Source organism: Anabrus simplex, chromosome 2, assembly GCF_040414725.1.
Source record: "Anabrus simplex isolate iqAnaSimp1 chromosome 2, ASM4041472v1, whole genome shotgun sequence".
NCBI classification, from domain to species: Eukaryota; Metazoa; Arthropoda; class Insecta; order Orthoptera; family Tettigoniidae; genus Anabrus; species Anabrus simplex.
In genome coordinates this window covers 1,108,597,816-1,108,617,852 of record NC_090266.1, presented here as the reverse complement: position 1 = coordinate 1,108,617,852, position 20,037 = coordinate 1,108,597,816, and the positions used below count along the sequence as shown (strand labels likewise).

The window sequence follows — 20,037 nt, the reverse complement described above, 5'->3', positions numbered from 1 at the left end:
CTTTCTCCGTCTCTGATCTTGCCTGATCTATACTTGTCCAGTTCTGATCCTATCAATCTTAGGTTTATTGAGGTCTTTGTACCCCTGTGTTTTGGGTAATTGAAATTATCACCCATGGTAATCACTTCCTGTCATAAGAGGCGACTAAACGCTGCCACGTGGGTTCTCACCTTTGTACCATGGTTGGCGAAAAAGGGGCCTTATTTGAGTCCTGGTATTGCTTCCGACTAGTTGTGCAAGACTCCTCACTTCCATCTATCCGATCTGAATTCGCTTGGTCGACTCTTGTTCTTTTCCAACATCGCCGTTATTAGAGCATTCGGGTCTAGGGAATCTTTCGTTTTGAAACCATTCGTGGCCCTTGTTGTTCTTTGGCTGATATCTCCACTTTTCGACGCGTCATGTCCATTCCATTTTTTCTTCTCTAATTTGTGTTACACAGTATATAATCTAGTTTAAAACTATAGTTAAAACCACCATCATAGTCCTCTTGAGTGCAGTACAACTTGCAAGGGAAAGAGCTACAATACCATACTTCAACTCCAGAGCAGACGATCCTGCGTACGTTTGTATGCGACTTCTTTTTCAACTTTCTCCTTTTCTGATCTTCGCTGATATTTCTTCTTCTCTTGTGATCCTAACAATGTTAGGAAGATCAAGGGCTTTCTCCCTCCTGTTGGTGGGAGTGGCAGTATGTGCACTCCCGTTATCCCCTGCCTGTCGTAAAACGCTACTAAGACAGGCCAGAGGGCTCTTAAATTGGGTTCGTGGGTTGGTGACAATGAGGCCGATTACAGAGTCCAGGTACTGCCTTCACATATTTCTGCCATGGCTCCACATTTATTTCTATAATATCCCACCTCCCTTGTGAAAATCCATTTTTTTCCGAACCGATGCTCTTAAAATTTTTGTGGCCTATAGATCCTCTCATTTTCACTCCCTTCGAGGCCCGTGTTTTCCTATGACCGATACCATCATTTTCGGAAGTTTCACAACCCTTCCATGGTTTCTTTGTGTTTAGTGTTATATAGAACATTTTTACTAAGATTTTCTTCCTGTTAAAACTATAACCAAAAACATCAGAATAATATTTTCAGGCTGCACATCACATGAAAGATATGTTCTTCTTACGGACAGAGATAGCTCATATGACGACGATGCGATAGGAAAGACCTAGGAATGGAAGGACGTGGCCGTGGCCTTCATTAAGGTACAGCCCCAGCATTTACCCGGTGTGAAAATGGGGAAAAACGGAAACCATCTTTAGGGCTGCCGACAGTGGGGCTCGAACCCACTATCTTCCGGATGCAAGCTTACAGCTGCGCACCCTTAACCGCAGGGACAACTCACCCGGTAGAGGATTCTTAATCATATTTCTGCTCCAGAGCAGCATCAAGAATCTCTGCCTAGTTTTGCTAAAAGCCTCTTTGTTCCGTGGTTTCCGTGGAACGCAGAGGTGAGGTTAAAGAAGGTGCCGGGGTGAATGGGTCTAAGTACAATATCAAAATTAATTTAAAACTTAAACTGAAGGTTATATTTTCAGAACTTCAAACTTAACCGTTTCTTGACAATATTACAGGTACAAGTAGCAATCATTAAACAAGACTGGGAAAAATCCAAGATTCTGAACCTTAACACTTTGGGCTTTAAGCCCCTAGTTTTACAATTTTACAAAAGGAAGAGGAATTATTTAATGAGGGACAGAAATCCCCTAATTCAAGAGCACTTGCTCCCTAAAACACAATATCTAGCCTCCCCAGAGGCACACTGTACAGTTACGAAACTAGACAAAGAGCTAACAGGCTCTCAGTTTCTTACTGCCTACTCAAGGCAACATTAAATCAATCTCTGGTCTCCCAGGCCACCATTTACAAATTGAACTTACTTTTACAGGGGTATTTAATACCCAACCTACCAGGCCTTCATGGAAACGAACAGGTTAAATAACTGGCCCAAACACAAAAGGAATGGAAGCACACGGCTTTCCAATATAATGAACACTTAAAAACCTAAAGGGCTATTGCTAAACTATTGAGGTGACTCGTATAGGATTTACTTTAACACTTTACAGAAGAAAAGTTACAAAACATAGTCGCCTCAATCCAAGATGAAGGGGAGCTCGAGAGGGTACATCACTCTCTATCCCCGATCTACAGTTAAAGATTTAACGAAGTTTTACATTAGCCGAAAGAAGATTTACATTTTAGAAAAGTTGGTTACATAGCTAAAGATTCGGACCTTTCCCTCGGGTTGAACTGCGGAGGTAGTAAGGAGGAATAAAGTTATGTGGCCATTACCTTGTAGATGTTCTGCTGACCGATGAAAGAGGCCGCCCGCCTCCTGCTTTGACACACACACTCAGTAAGATGACGACCAATTGGCCAAGAAACGAGAAAAGCCGCAGTTTATGAACCCGCAGAGAAGGTACGAGATCATTCAAGACGAAACCAGCCACACCCTTTCATTTTAATTGGTCAATTTCAAAGTTACACTCAGAGTCGAACAAGAAACCTGTGAGAGGTTGAAAATTAATTACAGAAAATTGGGATTGGCTAGATTCAAAACTAGCGGAAATAAAAAGGAAATATTGCCAACCCAAAAATAAATGAACATCATTCAGTTACAAAAACTTAGAAATACAAAATTTCTTTAACTTTATAACATCTTACACCTCGCACCAGGGTGCGTGATCATAGTTTTTAGTAGTGTCATCTGTGGAGGAACGACCAAACTTCGTGATGAATGGCAAACCAAACGAGGAGAAATTCACTAAGTTTAGGCAACTGCACAATAAAAAAATTACATCATATTTATGTGGTGACATCTTCTGAGTTAAGTTCTAAGTTGGTGTAGTTTCAGTTTGACTGTTTTACCAAAAGAGGAGCTCATTTAGGCGCTAGATTTGAATGCGCGGCGTTGAGGTGTACCTCCCGGTACACTCTTTTTCAATTTTCTAATTCTCTGATATTCCCTGATGTCTTCGTAACCTCTTCTGATCCTAAAAATGTTATGGTTATTGAGGAGTTTCTCACCCTTCAGGTCTGGGTTGTAAAATTAACACCAACGGTATCCTCTGCTTGTTGTAAGAGGAGATTAAAATGGCCAGAACGGCTCTCAACCTATGAACATGGCCCGGCGACCACGGGGCTCTCTGCTGAGCCCTGGTGTTGCTTGTGATTCTCTCCGCCAGGCTTCAGTTTAGCAACTATCCTATCTGAACTTCCTTGCTCAAATATGCGTCTTTTCCTACCCCGTCCTTCTTAGACCATTCGGCTAATGTGTCTTCCATTTTCGGCCCTTAATGGCCCTTGTCGTTTTTGGCCGGTAACATCACTTTTCAAAGTGTCGGACCCATTCCATTTTTCTCTCTGATTAGTGTTTTATAGAATATAGTTTCTAAGATCAGCTTCTTCTAAAGACTATAGTCCTTCTGGATGTAGTATAACTTGCGAAGGAAACAGCTACTCCTACATACTTCAGCTCGAGAGCAGCATCACGGTTCTGCATACTTTTCCTAGTCTTCTTTTCTCAACTTTCCCCTTCTCTGATTTTCGCTGATCTCTTCTTCTCTTCTGATCCTAAAAATATTGGGAATATTCCGGGATTTTTCACCCAGTGGGTGAGGGGTTTAAAATTATCACGCATGGTAATTACTTCCTGTCATAAGAGGCAAATAAACGGGGCCCCATGGCTCTCAGCATTGACCGTTATTGGCGAAAAGGAAGTCTTTATCTGAGTCCTGTTATTTCTTCCCACTAGTTGTGCAAGACACCTTACTTCCATCTATCCTATCTGAATTCTCTTGGTCAACTCTTGTTCTTTCCCATACCGACGCTATTAGAGCATTCGTGGGAGAGATGTATATCGTTTTCACACCATTCGTGGCCCTTGTTATATGGCCGATATCTCCATTCTTCGAATTGTCGGATCCCCTCCATTTTCTCACAGATTCGTGTTATATAGTGGATGATTGCTAAGAGTACTTCTTTTTAAAATTGTATTCAAAGCCAACAGCACAGTGTTTTTGTGGGAGCAATATTGCTTCACCATGGTACTACTGGAGAGGACATGAGGAGTGTTTGCGAAATTTTTCTAGACTCTTCGTTCTTAACTTTCTCATTCCCTGAACTTTCCCGATCCCTACTTGTAAATATCTGATCCTTAAAAAAAGGAATAATTGAGGGCTCTCTCCCCCCATTCGAGGTTTATAGATTCTTTCATCGCTTCCATTCCGTGCAGCTCGACAACCTCGTTTTGCAGCAGGATAATACTTGGAGTCAGACAACATAGGTATCTCTGGTTAGCCTTCGTGATGTTAATATGCTTCCTTCGCCAGCAAATTTGCCGGTCCTTCCGTCCATCAGAAACAAATGAAATCATATTGGAGAGTGTTGCTGGAATGAAAGATGACAGGGAAATCCGGAGTACCTGGAGAAAATCCTGTCCCTACTCCACTTTGCCCAGCAAAAACGTCACATTGTGTGACCATAGAAACCACTGGCCATCTCCCGCCCGAGTCACGGATGTTTTTAAGGCAAATAAACTGTTCACTTGAGAAAATAAATAAATTGACTTTCATGCGGCCGAACGTCAAAAGATTCGAACCCACATTTTTTAACGTACATGCCACCAGCCACAAATTATGATATTGTTCGCAAGTAATTCACTTAAGCCTTCGAAGAATATAGCACTATTATTTATAGACTTCTACGGCTTGGCGATTATTTTGCAAGTATTTACGAAATTTATTTAACACTGTTAAGACGCTATGAATAGCAATTACTCAATCTGTCATGTTCGTGTTCACACACGAATAATAATGCTGGTAAGGCGTTATAATACTTTGATAGTGAAAATTATTTCCGTTCACTAGTACTCCTGATCTCAGTTAAAGATACCCTGAAATAATAAGAGAATTCAGACGTGAAGTTTGATGGTTCCCTAACATTCATCATTCACTTGAATAAATACAAGTCCTAATGCACTCTTCAAATTTTAAGTTCGTTGTCTGAAGAAATATTTCAATTACTTTGAAGTATTTAATACCTGAGAAAACACAATTCCTAATGCACTCGTTCATAATTCTAAGTGCGCAAAACTTTTGGAATGTTTTCATCACTTCTCACCGTAATTTCATTGATTGTAGACTTCAATTCCGTACTGTCACTTCGCGACGCAATTTTCCCCTAGCCTACCGACCTACTTTGACTGTGGGACAAGACTGTGTCGTGTTGAATTTTCGCTACTCTTTTTACCAAAATTCCGGAGATTGAAGTTGTTTCATTTCTTTCAGTATCTTCCTTAACCCGAGGTGGACCTTAACGAAACTTGATGGTACTGTGTATATTAAAAGGGTGTATACGCCGGTTTTATTATATTCATGTTATAATTCTTATACGAGTTATCTATGATGGAAGGTTTGGAAGAATCTATAGATGATGCTACCTAGCCTTAGCGAGACGGGGCTGGCTCCTACGTCACTCGCCTAACTCTAATGCTGGACCAGCGTTCCTGGTACATATCCCATTTCCTTGGGAAAAAGAAAATTCTATAGGGATTTTCATTTTCTTCAATTTTCCTCTCGAAGTATTTCCTTAAATTTGTTGAATTGTAAATTCCCTTGACGCCACCATGTAGCTTATCAACTTGATAAGCTCCGTTGTCGAGTACCTCAGCTATCTTGAATAGTCCTATGTAAAGAGGACAAAATTTGGCATAGATGCGGAGTTCAAGATGTGACACAGCAGGTTTCATTATTAAAGCCAAGTCATCAACTTGTAACGGTTGCCTAAAGGCACGATTCCCCTCTCGCCTATCCCTTGTTCGCGCAGCGTTTCGAAGCCTCTCCGTAACTATCGTCACACGAGTCGGGTGGATTACTGCTGCATCTTCACGTGCTGGCAAAATCTGATCCCTCGGTCTATCAGGTGTAAGATCCTTATGCACTCTTATAGGGAGGTCTTGGATGGACTCGTGAGTCATTGAGTTGACTATCATCTGAATTACGGGGAGAACCTCGACCCATTTCCAATGTTGTGATCCGCAGTATAGTCTACAAAACCTCGCAATTACACGCGTGATTGATTCTGCGGGATTTGTTTCCGTGTGCCTTATGGAGTTCATTATATGCTTCATTTTAAGCTTTTCAATGTCCGCCTGGAATTGCACAGAAGTAAATGGCGTCCCATGATCGATTAATAAAAATTCCGGTTTTCTATAAATGGAATTCATGTTTTGTATTCTTCTGTTGGCCATATCCACAGGCATTGAAGCAGCAGCATTAACCAGCCCAAATATCATGCTGCTGCAGAAGTGGCCGAATATATTGTCTTTGAAATTACCTGTGCCAAGAAGGAATTGTGTATAGCTCCCCGACATAAGGTGAAGACACCTCCCTCCTTTGAGATACGAAACAGAGTTTCCACCACATTCGTGTAGTTTCTCGATCTTCCAGAGGTAACCGACCGTACGCAGTCAAGGGAATTATGGTCACTTCAGCAGGTGAGCCTACAAATGCACCAGTGGTCCCAGCACCCTTTCCAAGAAGAGCTTTAATGGCAAAGTTTGGTGGTTGTCCATCCGCTCCAGTGAATATTTCAAACAACCATGTATATACTGTATGGTATATGTCGCCTGAAGTAGAAGTCCTGAAGAAAGGGAAGTGTACATGCCCACAATTCCTTTCTTTCTTAAAATGCCTGGAAATTGCATGAGAACTTGTTTTGTACTCTTTTGCTGCTCCGCACATTCCGCTCAACTGCATTCTGTTTTTCACCAAATCAAGAGGCTGACTAAAACATGTTGCTCCCATATCGGCTAGACCACCAAATAGGAACTTAACCCTTCTTTGAATAGACGGTTGTTTCAGTTCAGCCATTTCAGTGATATATTTCGTCCCTTAAGTATGTACAACTATTTCGAACTTAATGTCAGTCTTATTTTTGAATGACAAAAAATGGTTAACAGCATAATATATTATCACTCATTTGTAAAGATCTCAATATCACCTTTAATGTCCAATGGTTTAAAGTTCATCTAGAAATATATACTCAAATATTTAAACATCTTAACTTTTTAATCATTTACACTATATAAAAAATCAACGTTCAATATTTTCTATATTACCAGCCTAGTATTGTGCCGTATAGTATAATCATCACTTAACTTCTCGGAAACACAAAGTTTTTCTTAATTTAAAGTTCACTCGAGTATTGAATGTTATTGTCTGATTGCTCCAAGTAAATTGAATCACTTTATTAATTGCACTTCAATGAAGCTAAATACGGCTGTGGCGTTATTTTATACTACTGCACTCCAGTCAGCCCCATCACGGCAAGGGCGCCATTTTATATTATCTCTCTCCTCTCTGTAACAGGAAATGCCCGTATTTTAAGTTTGAAGAGCACGAGATGGTACGCAGGGCGTGTACGGCACATTAAATTAGAGTGGTACTGAGAGTGAGAGGATTTGTTTGAATAATGATCTAAAAATTTTTTTAAACTGTTCGTGTTGATTTGTTGTGAAAAGTCAAGTTCATATCACCTTAGTACAGTAGAAGATGAACTGGGCGTGACCTTTCTCCGTTCTCTGGCTGGCCATGTCCCGCGTTGCTCTGCTACTCCTCTCGTCCTTACCATGGATAAGCTCTCCGCACCATGGAAACACGTATACTCCAACGAGGTAAGCTCTAGATGTTCTAGAAATCCTTGAAGTTCTTGACGATCTTGGATGTCTATGAGTTTGGTTCCTCGAGATTACTCACTCGGAAGGAAAGCGTGAAGAAGCGTATTTAAGCCTTTGGACATAATGGACGTGTTAGTCTGAGGTGTAATTCCTGAACTGAAGGAAATAAATGCACTGATGCCGTGTCGAATGTCAATGCAATCCAAGACAAGTGTATCTTTAAGTCAAATAAACTGTTCACTTGAGAAAATAAAGCAATAACTTTCATGCGGCCGAATGTCAATAGAATCGAACCCGTATATTTTTACGTACGTGACACTTTACACAAATTATGATATTGTTCGCAAATAGTTCACTTAAGCATTTGAAGAATATAGCATAATTATTTATAGAGTTGTACGGCTTGGCGATTATTTTTCAGGTATTTACAAAGTTTCTTTCACACTGTTGTGAGGCCCTGAAGGGCAATTACTTCAAACTGTTAGAAGTTAAATGCTTTGCTTGTGAGATTAGTTTCGTTCACAGGCACTGCCATGTTCATATTCAAACACGAATAATAATGATGTTAAGGCTTTATAATACTTAGATAGTGAAAATTATTTCCGTTCACTAGTAGTCGTGAGTTCAGTTAAAGACACCGTCAAATTATAAGTGAATTCAGACGTGAAGTTAGATGTTTCGCTAACATTCAGATTTCACTTGTATAAATACAAGTCCTAATGCATTCTTCATATTCTAAGTTCGTTATCTGTTGAAATATTTCAATCACTTAGAAGTATTTAACACTTGAGAAAATACAAGTCTTAATGCACTCGTTCCAAACTCTTAAGTTCGCAAGACTATTGAAAGGTTTCAATCACTTCTCACTGTAATCATGTTGACTGTAGACTTCCATTCCGTACTGTCACATCGCGACGCAAACTTCCACCAGCCAACCGTCCTGGTTGGACTTTGGGACAAGACAGTGTCGTGTTGAATTTTCGCTCCTGTTTTATACCAAAGCCACGGAGATTGCAGCTGTTTCATTTCCTTCAATATCTTCTTTAATCCGAGGTGAATTTTAATGAAACTTGGTGGTATTGGACATATTAAAATGTTGTATACGTTGATGTTATTATATTCTCATTGTAAATCCTATACGAGTTATTTATGGTAGAATGTTAGGAAGGTACTATGGATGATGCAACTTAGCCTTTCCGAGCCGGGGCTGGCTTCTAGGTCACTCGCAGCACGCTCGTTGTCGCGAGCTGCTCCGTTGGCGCGCAGAGCGTATTTTATGTTTGAAATACATAACCATAATGCTGGACCAGCGTTCCTGGTAGATCTCCCCTTTCCTTAGGGAAAATACATTTCTATAGGGATTTTTCTTCAATTTTCCCTCTTGAAGTATTTCTTTAAATTTTCTGAACTGTAAATTTCGTTGACGCCACCATCTAGCTTATCAACTTGATAAGCTCCCTTGTCGAGTATCTTAGCTACCTTGAATGGTCCTATGTAGAAAGGACAAAAATTGGCATAGATGCGGAGTTCTGGATGTGATACAGCAGTTATCCTGATTAAAACCAAGTTATCAACTTGTAACGGTTGCCTAAAGACACGATTTCTCTGTCGCCTTTCCCTCATCCGCGCAGCGTTTCGAATACTTTCCTTAGCTATCGTCACTAGTCTGATGGGTTACTGCTGCAACTTGACGTGCTGATAATATCTGATCCCAAGGTCCATCAGATGTAAGGTCCTTATGCACCATTATAGGGATGTCTTGGATATACTCGTGAGTCGTTGAGTTGACTATCTTCTGTATTATGGGGAAAACCTAGACCTATTTCCAATACTGTCATCCGCAGTATAGTCTACAAAACCTCGCAATTTCACGCGTGATTCAATGTGCGGGATTTGCTTCCGGGTGCCTTATGGAGTTCATGATATGCTTGATTTCAAGCTTTTCTAAGGCCGCTTGGAATTCCACGGAAGTACATTTTGTCCCATGATCGTTTAATAAAAATTCCGGTTATCCATTAATGGTCTGCATGATTTGTATTCGTGTCGTGGCTATATCCACAGGCATTGAACCAGCAATAGTAACCAGCCCAGATATCATGCTGCTTCAGAAGTGGCAGAATATATTGTCTTTGAAATAACCTGTGCCGGGTAGGAATTGTTCAGCCTCAGAATATGTAGCAAGTTGGGCAGCATTCACGACCATAGTTCTTCCTCCTTCGAGATATGGAACAGAGCTTCCACCATATTCTTGTAGTTCCGTTGCTCTTCGAGAAGAATCCGACCGCCGGCAGTCATGCGAATTAAGGCCACTACAGCAAGTGTGCCGACAAATTCAACAGTCATCCCAGCCCCATCCCAAGAAGAGCTTTCATGGCAAAGTTTGGTGGTGGTCCATCCGCTCCAGTGAACATTTCAAACAACCATGTATGTACTCCAAGCCTAATGGTGGAATATGTCGCCTGACGTTGAAGTCCAGCAGAAAGGTAAGTGTACATGCCCACAATTCCTTCTTTTCTTAAAATGCCTGCATTGCATGAAAACTTGTTTTGTACTCTCTTGCTCCGCCCATTCCGCTCAACTACATTCTGTTATTCGCCAAATACAGAGGTTGTAGGACGCATGTTCCTCCCATACCGTCTAGACCACCAAATAGGAACTTAACCCCGTTGGGAATGGATGGCTGTATCAGTTCTGCCATTCAGACATTTTCCTCATATGATTTGGGAATAAACTATCCTTGATTCAAGGAGACCATAATTTTTAGCAATAATCATTTGAATGCGACGTAATGACAAGATGTCAATATGACAATTTTACTAAGATGTAATAATTGATAATAGAATTTGTAAAGATGCAATAACACCTCATAATTCACATCTTAATTTATTATAATATTACCACATTTGTATTAAATAAACTGCTTATGGAAACACAATATTTTATTTATGACATGTCTGGAGTTGTTCGAATGCAGCAAGATTATACTGCCAATTGTTGCTACTTCTTACCCTTGCTTTGGATGTGATTGAGACCGCACAAGAACGCCGAGCATTGATATACGTACATTCATAACCGCCGCGCTATATACGCACATCTTCGACGTGTATACGACAGAACGGGTCGCGAACTCTCGTACGGTCGGATTACCGGAATTCTAATATTAAGGAAAGAATTATTAACTGTGATTCTTTGTATATTGCATTTGAAACACTTCCGCTTCCGCGTGTGTTTTGCTTTAACTAATATCTAATTGGCATGTGCTTCTCTTATATAACAATGTGTGATATTATTTTTCAGTGCGCGATGAACGCGAAAGTATTCTTAATTTGTGAGTGTAACATCAAGATATAGTAGACATGTGAGGCGTAAGGACAACGTCCAGGATGGATTATAACGCATCACCTGGTGCCCGGTTCTTCAAACGGTAAGTCCTAGCATCATTATTTACTAATGAGTATTCTCTTCCAGCTGCTGGATTTCTGTATCAATTTTAGTGTACTAACGAGCAGAACATGTACAATATTTAGAAATATGAAATTGATATCGTGTCATCGAGTGAAATCAAAGTACCCATGGATGTAAATCTTCATTCAATAACCTAAGCCCGCAAGATTTCAATAATTTCATTGTACCTCAATTCATAGTATTGAATTTCTGTAAGCCATTCGCCAATACACAGTAATTTCAGTTATATAACATCGGGCAAACTAATTGGGATCTTCGAAAATGCTAGTTATTTTTCGTAGAATTACTTGATTTTTATCTGTATTAAAATGTAGAGCAGGAATTTTATTTCAGTGTAGTGCAGCAGAATTATGGTAGAATAGTACGGCAATTTTATTACAGGAGGAGCGAAAACAGTGTTAGCTACGTGTTATCGTGAACCTACGTGTTATTGTGAATCTACGTGCTTATTATGAGTCTACGTCTTTATTGAGATAGAGAGGAATTTGTTGAGTATAGAATCTTCGCATATGATTATGAGTGGGACGTTTACAGTAATGCATAAGTATGAAATCGAGAGAATATAGCGATCCTCGATATGAATCAAAATAGGTCTTAGAATCCGTATGTCAAATTTTGCTCTCGTTATTTCCTCAAGGTACATTCTACGGTAAACTGACCAGATCCTGTGACCAGCATCATCATTGTAGTATTATGCATGTGCATGATGATTTATTACAGTCATTCGTAATTGAGTTATCCAGAATCATCCATCCAATGTGGATATGCAACTGAAGTGTATTTGGAAATGTATTTCAAACATTCTAGGAACGGGCCTGAGCCACGTTATTGTTATTTCTATTCGCATGTTGGTGTATTATTATTTTATTACTTTGAGATGTTGTTATATTTGCGTATCGTATCTTCAAAATGAATTCTTTTAATTTCATGATATCTACATTTACATTGAATTACGTGATTTGGTAAAGGGAAAATCTCTTTCATATTTTAATGAATATCTGGATGTTATGCCATTGATGTGATATTAATTTATATTTATTTTAATTAAAAACGACCTGGAGACGAGTAATGACATTGGCGTGAGGATTTTTCTTTAGATCCGTGAGCAAATGAAGCGATAATTCACCAAATCATACAACCGATGTATTTATGTTTCAAGTCGTATATTTAAATATACATACAAGCCATGATTTTCTAATGGTACTTCAAGTCATTCCTTATAAGATTTTCAAATATTCATTTTGAATATTGTTCTGATTCATTGATTTAATAATGTAAAGATTTATTTAAACTGTTTACATGGACTAAACGGTATGATAATTATTTGTAAATTGAACTAAATTTCTTGGACATGTTGGATATGGACATGGACATCATTGTTTAAAGTACACCACTGTTAAAGACCAATACCATCGTTATCGTCACCTCATTTCTCATAAACTAGGTAATGTTGCCTCTCCACCACAATGCAAAGAATGTAAATAAACCACCCATCCCATATTTAATATTATTTGTAGATAGGGAATCCTTTCATATCCCTTCATTTATATTAAATTATTACCATTGCACGAAACGCTGTCATTCTCAGGTGCTGGCAAAATCTGATCCCACCGTCTATCAGGTGTAAGATCCGTCCCACGGTCTATCAGGTGTAAGATCCGTATGCACCCTTATAGGGATGTCTTGGATAGACTCGTGGGTCGTTGAGTTGACTATCTTCTGCAGTATGGGAAGATGCTCGACCCATTTCCAATGCTGTGATCCGCAGTATAGTCTACAAAACCTCCCAATTTCACGCATGATTCGTTCTGCGCTATTTTTACGGGTGCCTTACTGAGTTCATGATATGCTAGATTTTAAGCTCTTCTAAGGCCGCTTGGAATTCTATAAAAGTAAATTGCGTCCCATGAAATCTTAATAAAAATTTCAGCTTTCCATCAAAGGCCTTCATGTTTTGTATTCTTGTCTTGGCTATATCCACGGGCATTGAAGCAGCTGTAGCAACCAGCCCAGATATGTTGCTACAGAAGTGGCAGAATATTTTGTCTTTGAAATAACCTGTATCAATTATTAATTGTTTAGCATGAGGATAAGTAGCAATTTGGGCAGCATTCCTCTCCCTATTGTAGGTATAGCTCGCCGCCATAAGGTGAAGACACCTTTCTCCTTCGAGATACGGAGCAGATCTTCCAACACATTCCTGTAGTTCCGTCGCTCTTCCAGAGGTAACCGACCGTAGGCAGTCATGCGAATTAAGGCCACTTCAGCAGGTGTGCCGACAAATGCACCAGTCATCGCGGCACCCAATCCAAGAAGAGGTTTCATGGCAAAGTTATGTGGTTGTCCATTCGCTCCAGTGAACATTTCAAACAGCCATGTATATACTCCAAGCCTGGTGGTGGTATATGTCGCCTGACGTAGAAGTCCAGCAGAAAGGTAAGTTTACATTCTCACAATTCCTTCCTGTCTTAAAATGCATGAAAACTTGTTATGTACTCTTTTGCCGCTCCGCCAATTTCGCTCAACTGCGTTCTGTCCTCCATCATATCCAGAGGCTGAACGAAATATGTTTCTCCCATACCGGCTAGACCACCAAATATGACCTTCATCCCGATAGGAATAGGTGGTTGTTCCAGAAAACCCATTTCAGTGATATATTTCGTCCCTTAAGTATACACAAATATTTCGAATTTAATGTCAGTTTTAATTTTGAATGACAGAAACTGGCTGACAGCAGAAAGTATTATCACTCACTTGTAAGGATCTTAATATCACCATTAAGATCCAATTGTTTAATGTTCAACTAGAAATATCCACTCAAATATTTAAAAACCCTAACTTGTTAAACATTTTCACTAGAAATAAATCAATCAGGTGTAAGATCCGTCCCACGGTCTATCAGGTGTAAGATCCATATGCACCCTTATAGGGATGTCTTGGATAGACTCGTGGGTCGTTGAGTTGACTATCTTCTGCAGTATGGGAAGAAGCTCGACCCATTTCCAATGCTGTGATCCGCAGTATAGTCTACAAAACCTCCCAATTTCACGCATGATTCGTTCTGCGCTATTTTTACGGGTGCCTTACTGAGTTCATGATATGCTAGATTTTAAGCTCTTCTAAGGCCGCTTGGAATTCTATAAAAGTAAATTGCGTCCCATGAAATCTTAATAAAAATTTCAGTTTTCCATCAAAGGCCTTCATGTTTTGTATTCTTGTCTTGGCTATATCCACGGGCATTGAAGCAGCTGTAGCAACCAGCCCAGATATGTTGCTACAGAAGTGGCAGAATATTTTGTCTTTGAAATAACCTGTATCAATTATTAATTGTTTAGCATGAGGATAAGTAGCAATTTGGGCAGCATTCCTCTCCCTATTGTAGGTATAGCTCGCCGCCATAAGGTGAAGACACCTTTCTCCTTCGAGATACGGAGCAGATCTTCCAACACATTCCTGTAGTTCCGTCGCTCTTCCAGAGGTAACCGACCGTCGGCAGTCATGCGAATTAAGGCCACTTCAGCAGGTGTGCCGACAAATGCACCAGTCATCGCGGCACCCAATCCAAGAAGAGGTTTCATGGCAAAGTTATGTGGTTGTCCATTCGCTCCAGTGAACATTTCAAACAGCCATGTATATACTCCAAGCCTGGTGGTGGTATATGTCGCCTGACGTAGAAGTCCAGCAGAAAGGTAAGTTTACATTCTCATAATTCCTTCCTGTCTTAAAATGCATGAAAACTTGTTATGTACTCTTTTGCCGCTCCGCCAATTTCGCTCAACTGCGTTCTGTCCTCCATCATATCCAGAGGCTGAACGAAATATGTTTCTCCCATACCGGCTAGACCACCAAATATGACCTTCATCCCGATAGGAATAGGTGGTTGTTCCAGGTCACCCATTTCAGTGATATATTTCGTCCCTTAAGTATACACAAATATTTCGAATTTAATGTCAGTTTTAATTTTGAATGACAGAAACTGGCTGACAGCAGAAAGTATTATCACTCACTTGTAAGGATCTTAATATCACCATTAAGATCCAATTGTTTAATGTTCAACTAGAAATATCCACTCAAATATTTAAAAACCCTAACTTGTTAAACATTTTCACTAGAAATAAATCAAGGTTCTGGTATTAGATGTACCAGCAATTCTTAACTGGGGCTAATAGCTTAACACTCATATGTGATGTGGATTTCCATAGTTGAATATATATACGATTTTTCACGATTTTACACTAAGCTTTTAACATTCAAAGACCGAACATTACTACCTACTGGCCATGGGTACGTACTGCAAGGCGCAAGTACAACTTGCAGAACCGTAGGTCGGTAATGTCTTTGAGGTTGAGCCAGAGGTACTCCTGAAGCCTGTGGTAATGTGATGGGGAGGGCCCACGTAAAATAAACGGTGGTTGGTTCGCGTGGATGTTGACGGGGTGGAAGGAGTACCTTTGGTTGTAGGGCTGTTTTGACTTATGTTATGTAAAAAAAAAACAAGGCATCACTGGGATATGTGTTTAATTGATTGTACAGTTGAAGGTGTGCCATAAAACTACCTCTGTCTACATTAATTATCCATTTATAGAGATGAAAAGTTATTTGTTGCCAAAAGGCAACAGTATGCAGTAGAGGGTTAATGTTCAACTAGAAATATCCACTCAAATATTTAAAAACCCTAACTTGTTAAACATTTTCACTAGAAATAAATCAAGGTTCTATATTGTCTATATTACCAGGCTAGTACCGTATTGTGATTTATATCATTATTCTTATCATCATTAAACTTCTCAAGTATTGAATGTTATTATCTGATTGGTCTAAGTAAATTAAATCACTTTATTAATTGCACTTCAATCAAGCTAAATACGTTTGTGGCGTTATTTTATACTTCTGCACTCCAGTCAGGCCCATCACGGCGAGGGCAGGATGTGCCCGGACTTTAAGCTTGAAGAGCACAAGATGATACGCTGGGCGTGTGCAGATTATTAAACTGGAGTGGTACGGAGAGTGAGAGGATTTGCTCTTAATGAAGTTGTAAAAAAAATTAAAACTCTTATTTGTTGTGAAAAGTCAAGTTCATATCACCTCAATACGGTAGAAGATGAATTGGGCGAGACGTTCCTTGTCCTGTGACTGACCATGTCCCGCGTTGCTCTGCTACTCCTCTCGTTCTCGCCATGGACCAGCTCTCGGCACCGTGGAGCCATGCATACTCCAACGAGAACAGCTCTAGGTCTAGAATTTCTAGAAATTCCTGAAGATCTTGGAGGTCTAGGTGTTCGGTTCGCCGACATCACTCACTCGGAAGCATAGCGTGAACACACGTTTTTAAGCCCATCGACTTATTGGACATGTTAGTGTTCTGAACTGAAGAAAATAAATGAACTGATACAATGTCGAATTGTCAATGAAATCGAAAACAAATGTTCCTTTACGGGAAATAAAAGAATAACTTTCATACTGCCGAATGTCAATACAATCGAACCCGCATTTTTTACGTACTTGACACTTTACACAAATTTTGATATTGTACACAAATAGTTCACTTAATCTTTTGAATAATATAGCACAATTATTTACAGAGTTCTACGGCTTGGTGATTATTTTGCAAGCATTTACAAAGTTTATTTAACACTTTTATGACGCTGTGAAAGGCAATTACATCAATTTGTTAGAAAAAGTTAAATGCTTTGCTTGTTAAATTGGTTTCGTTCACACGCACTGTCATGTTCGTGTTCAAACACGAATAATAATGATGGTAAGGCTTCATAATACTTTGATAGTGCAAATTAGTTACATTCACTAGTAGTCCTGATTTAACGTTAAGATACCGTGAAATTATAAGTGAATTCACACGTGAAGTTTGATGATTCCCTAACATTCAGATTTCACTTGAATAAATACAAGTCCTAACGCACTGTTCAGATTCTAAGTTCGCTATCTGCAGAAATATTTCAATCACGTTGAAGTATTTAAAACTTGAGAAAATCCAAGGCCTGATGCACTGTTACAGAGTCCAAGTTCGGAATTTTCAAAATATTTCAATCACTTTGAAGCATTTAATACTTGAAAAAGTACAAGTTTTAATGCACTCGTTCAAAATTCTAAGTTTGCAAGAATATTGAAATGCTTCAATCACTTCTCACCGTAAATTCGTTGACTGTATACTCCCAATACGTAATGTCACATCGCGAAGCAAACTTCCAGCAGCCAACCGTCCTGGTTCGACTGCGGGACAAGACTGTCTCGTGTTGAATTTTCGCACCTCTTTTATACCAAGGTCGCGGAGATTGCAGCTGTTTCATTTCTTCCAATATCTTCCTTAATCCTAGGTTGATTTTAACGAAACGGTGTGGTATTGGAGATATTAAATTGGTGTATACGGTGATGTTATTATATTCGTATTGTAATTCCTACACGAGTTATTTACGATAGAATGTTAGGAAGGTGCTATGGATGATGCAACTTAGCTTTTCCGAGCCGTGGCTGGCTCCTACGTCACTCGCAGCACGCTCGCTGCCGCCAACATCTCCGTTGAAGCGTGGAGCGTATTTTAAGTTTGAAATACTTAACTCTAATGCTGGACAGGTGCTCCTGGTACATCTCTCATTTCCATAGGGAAAGGAAAATTCTATAGGGATTCCCTCTTTCTTCAATTTACCCTCTCTAAGAATGTATTTATATTTTGCTGAATTGTAAATTCCCTTGAAGCCACCATCTAACTTATCAACTTTATTAGCGTCGTTGTCGAGTACCTCAGCAACCTTGAATGGTCCTATGTAGAAAGGGGAAAATTTGGCATAGACGCGGAGTTCAGGATGTGATAGAGCGGCTTTCCCGATTAAAACCAAGTCGCGGAGTTCAGGATGTGATAGAGCGGCTTTCCTGATTAAAACCAAGTCATCAACTTGTAACTGTTGGCTATGGGTACGATTTCTCTGGCATCTTTCCCATACCCGCGCAGGTTTTCGAAGCCATTCCTTAGCTATCGTCAGGCGATTCTGGTGGGTTTCTGCTGCATATTGACGTGCTGGCAAAATCTGATCCCACGGTCTATCAAGTGTAAGATCCGTATGCACCCTTATAGGGATGTCTTGGATAGACCCGTATGTCGTTGAGTTGACTATCTTATGCATTATGTGGAGAAGCTCAACCCATTTTCAATGCTGCGATCCGCAGTATAGTCTGCAAAACCTCCCAATTTCAAGCATGATTCGTTCTGCGCTATTTTTATCCGGGTGCCTTATGGAGTTCATGATATGCTAGATTTTAAGCTCTTCTAAGGCCGCTTGGAATTCTATAAAAGTAAAATGCGGCCCATGACATCTTAATAAAAATTTCGGTTTTTCATCAATGGCCTTCATGTTTTGTATTCTTGTCTTGGCTATATCCACAGGCATTGAAGCAGCAGTAGTAACCATCCCAGATATGCTGCTACAGATGTGGCAGAATATATTGTCTTTGGAATAACTTGTACCAAGTAGGAACTGTTTAGCCTGTGCATAAGTAGCAAGTTGGGCATTGTTAACGACCATAGCTCTTCCCATTGTAGGTACTGCTCGGCGCCATAAGGTGAAGACACCTTTCTCCTTCGAGATACGGAACAGAGCTTCCAATACATTCTTGTGGATCCGTCGATCTTCCAGAGGGAACCGACCGTGGACGTCATGCGAATTAAGGCGACTTCGGCAGGTGTGCCGACAAATGCACCAGTCATCCCAGCACCCAATTCAAGAAGAGGTTTCATGGCAAAGTTTCGTGGTTGTCCATCCACTCCAGTGAGCATCTCAAACAACCATGTATATACTTCAAACCTGGTGGTGGTATATGTCGCCTGACGTAGAAGTCCAGCAGAAAGGTAAGTTTACATGCCCACAATTCCTTCCTTTCTTAAAATGTCTGCAAATGCATGAAGACTTGTTTTGTACCCTCTTGCTGCTCCGCACATTCCGATCAACGGCATTCTGCCTTTCACGAAATCAAGAGGCTGAACGAAGCATTTTGCTCCCATACCCGCTAGACCACGAAATAAGAACTTATCCCCGTTTGGAATAGTTGGCTGTTTCAGTTCAGCCATTTCAGTGATGTATTTTGCACCTTAAGTATTTACAACTATTTCGAACTTAATATGTCTTATATTTGAATGACAGACAATGGCTACCAGCAGAAAATATTATCACTCACTTGTAAAGATCTTAATATCACCGTTAATGTCCAATGGTTTAAAGTTCAACTAGAAATATCCACTCAAATATTTAAACACACTAACTTGTTAATCATTTACACTAGAAAAATATCGAAGTTTAATATTGTCTATATTACCAACCTAGTCTTGTGCCTTATTATTATTATTATTATTATTATTATTATTATTATTATTATTATTATCATTATTATTATCATTATCATTTAACTTCTTGGAAATACAAAGACTATTCTTACTTGAATATTCAGTCGAGTATTGAATGTTATTGTCTGATTGCTACATGTAAATTAAATCACTTTGTTAATAGCACTTCCTTCAAGCTATATACGGCTGTGGCGTTATTTTATACTACTGCATTCCAGTCAGGCCTATATAATCTCTCTCTCTTTAACAGCAAATGCACGTACTTTAAGCTTGAAGAACACGAGATGGTACGCAGGGGGCGTAAATGGGAGTGACACAGAAAGTGAGATGATTTGCTTTGAACGAAGTTCTAAAAAATTGTTTTAACTCTTTGTCTTATTGTGAGATACCAAGTTCATATCTCCTCAGTACAGTAGAAGATGAATTGGGCGTGATCTTTCTCCGTCATGTGGCTGGAGTTGCTCTGCTACTACTCAGCTCTCGGCACCATGGAACCACGTATACTCCAACGAGGTAAACTCTAGAAGTTCTTGAAGATC

The 20,037-nt window shown here is 39.7% G+C and overlaps 5 pseudogenes; all 5 read right to left on the bottom strand.

Moving 5' to 3' along the window:
- Positions 1-325: 325 nt before the first annotated feature.
- Positions 326-6,877, bottom strand: LOC137498517 (mitochondrial 2-oxoglutarate/malate carrier protein pseudogene; annotated as a pseudogene).
- Positions 6,878-9,562: 2,685 nt separating this feature from the next.
- Positions 9,563-10,381, bottom strand: LOC137498516 (mitochondrial 2-oxoglutarate/malate carrier protein pseudogene; annotated as a pseudogene).
- Positions 10,382-12,997: 2,616 nt separating this feature from the next.
- LOC137498515 (mitochondrial 2-oxoglutarate/malate carrier protein-like) lies at positions 12,998-13,793 on the bottom strand (annotated as a pseudogene).
- A 457-nt stretch (positions 13,794-14,250) lies between these two features.
- LOC136863796 (mitochondrial 2-oxoglutarate/malate carrier protein-like) lies at positions 14,251-15,046 on the bottom strand (annotated as a pseudogene).
- A 3,364-nt stretch (positions 15,047-18,410) lies between these two features.
- On the bottom strand, positions 18,411-19,225 carry LOC136863795 (mitochondrial 2-oxoglutarate/malate carrier protein pseudogene; annotated as a pseudogene).
- Positions 19,226-20,037: the final 812 nt, after the last annotated feature.